The sequence below is a fragment of the Scyliorhinus canicula genome, chromosome 7 (genome assembly GCF_902713615.1).
Source record: "Scyliorhinus canicula chromosome 7, sScyCan1.1, whole genome shotgun sequence".
Taxonomy (NCBI): domain Eukaryota; kingdom Metazoa; phylum Chordata; class Chondrichthyes; order Carcharhiniformes; family Scyliorhinidae; genus Scyliorhinus; species Scyliorhinus canicula.
The window spans coordinates 162,315,196-162,318,068 of NC_052152.1; positions in this window are offsets into that span (position 1 = coordinate 162,315,196).

The following is a 2,873-nucleotide window of genomic DNA, read 5'->3' on the forward strand; positions in this document are numbered from 1 at the left end:
CCATTTAGCTGAAGTCATGTGATTTCTTGGAAAAGGCATGCTTGCTTACAGTTCATAGTGAACTTAAAACCTTCTACAAAGTAGCTGGATCAGTTGCTAAATGAACAGCTGATGCAATGTCCTCCCCAATTTTAAAAGAAAATATAATTATCAAAGGAGCTTTGGTGAATTGCTGCAGCTGATTTTGCCCATGATACTCACTGCTGCCATTGTGCATTGGTGGTGGGGAGTGAATGTTGAAGGTGGTGGATGCAGTGCTAGTCAAGCAGGCTGTTTTGTTCTGGATAGGATCAATCTCCTTGTTGGAAATGTACTCATCCAGGAAAGTGGGGAGAATTCCATCAAACCCCTGAATTGTGTCCTGTCGATGGTGGACAAGCTTTAGGCAGTCAGGAGGTGAGTTAATCACTTCAGAATTATCAAACTCTGCCCTGTTGTTGTAACCACAGTATTTATACGGCTACTCCAGTTTAGTTTCTGGTTCCTGGTCATCCCCAGGGTGTTGAATAGGATGATTCAGCAACAGTAATGTCATTAACTGTCAAGGGAAGATGGTTAGATTCTCTGTTGCTCAAGGTGGTCATTGCCTGGCACTTGTGTGGTGTGACTGTTACTTGCCCAAGAATGTTGTCAGCCCAAGTGTGAATATTGTCCAGGTATTGCTGCAAATGGACACAGACTGCTTCAGTATCTGAGGAGCCATGGATGGTGCTGAATATTGTACAATCATCTGCAAACATTTCCATTTCTACTTATGATGGAGGGAAGGTTATTGATGAAACAGCTGACGATGGTTAGACCTAGGACGCCACAGCTAAGAACTCCTGCAGTGATGGCTTGGGCTGAGATGATGGATCTTTAGCAACCACAATCATCTTTACTTTTGTTATCTATAATTCCACCCAATGGAAAGCTTTCCCCTAATTCCCAGAGACTGCAGTTTTGCTTGGTGTTCTTCCTGCCACAGTTGATCAATTGCAACTTGATGTGAAGAGTAGTCACTCTCATCTCACCTCTTGAGTTCAGCTCCTTTGTCCATGTTTCGACCAATGAGTTTCTGAGCTGATTGGCCCTGGTGGATTTCAAAATGAGCGTCGGTGAGTAGGTTATTGCTAGGGCTTCTTGATGCCAAGATTGTAGACCACAAGACTACACTCCCAAATAGGCCGGCTGCATTGTGAGGATAGGTACCTCTGAGCCCTTTACAATTTTTGTGGAGTTGGGCCAGCTTTTCATGGACTTGTGGTTCATGACCCTTCAGAGGCATCATGAACCATAGTCTGAATGAGGGAACCTTTTGAAAGGTTAATTTAAAAATGCTTGCCTATTTCACTTACCAGCCCATGCCCTTCCATCAGTCCTCAGACCCTCCATTTTAGCCTATACTCGTCCACCCACCCCTCATGGCTCCTCATACCATGCTAACTAATAGCATTTTCATGCCCATTTACCCAGTATACACTCTGTACAGAACCACTGAAACCTATGGTAACAATGGTGTGAGGGACAAGACCTAACACTGTAAATTTTTATAAAATATATAAAGACATAATTATTGCTATTTCTCAATTTTGAAAATTGAACAAAGACCTTCAAAATGTCTGTGACTCCAACAAAAGAAGCTACTTTGCAGATTTGGGAAAACTCGCAAGTCATTATCTCTGATGAGCCACTAACACCCACCTGTGGACTGTACAGCCCAACTTCAGGGAGCCATCTGCAAAGGCCATCTATATTTAACAACTCAGGCTGGCCATAATGAGATGGATCATCTGCTAATACAAGGCTTCCTTTCACTTCCTGATGGTTGAGACATTTAGGCCGGGATTCTCCAAAACCCCGGCCAAGTGTTGATGCTGGCGTAAACACCGGAGTCGTGTATGCCGGCATCAACAGGCCACCTGGCCCAGCAATTCAGCGGTCTTCAGGGAGCCAGCACGCGCGGAGTGCTGTGCGCTGCTCCGGCGCCATAAAACAGCCCTGCATGGCCGGCACGGGTCCACGCTTGCGTGCAACGGGCGTCACCTCGATGGCGCATATGCATGGTTGCCATCTCCGCACTGGCATCGTGCAACATAGCGGAGGCCTACAGCGGGCCCGTGGGGAAGGAGGCTGACATCCCAGGCATCCATTACTCTGTTAAAACAGCCATGATGCAAAGAAAATGTTGCCTTATTGATAGCTCTTTCTGGCTGATCTATTCTGTAAATTAACACATTCTAATGACTTTACTTTATACACTTGTAACCGAGGCATTAAACTGTCCCTTTCTAAGTAAACTAATTATCCTGGTAAAATAGTGGTCAGAATAAAGTTGGATAAAGATTGCCTGAATCATTCAGAGTAATTTCTGTCCCTTTCCTCAAACAAGCTACAATTATTATAATGTTTTGAAACCATTCTGATTCTTTTGCAACTGAAATCCTAGTTTAGGTGATTTAACACCTGTGTTAATTAAGGATCAATACCAGTTCTTGGGTTAATATTTGAAATACTGATATTGTGGATAATATTGTTCATGACGAGGGAACATTGCTAAAATTCCCAAAGTAAAACTACAAATGATGGAAATATCCAGTCAGTTCTGGTGAATGGCTCCACCTGAAATGATGATTCACATTTCGATTTCAGGTGCTGGCTGACTTGCAATAACTTCCCAGCAATTTCTGATTTTATTTTGAAATTTCCAGCATCAGAGTGGTTTTTTTTTGGTCACCACTAGAATGATCTATTTTACTTCCAGCGCGTGTCTAATAAATATTGGGGATTAGTGGCATCAATAGGCGGATCGCTCCATTACTGAAAGAGAAAGTAGTGCCAGCACAATAGCAATATTGTCAGTGGTGCTGGCCTTGCAACTGCATTGATGAAAA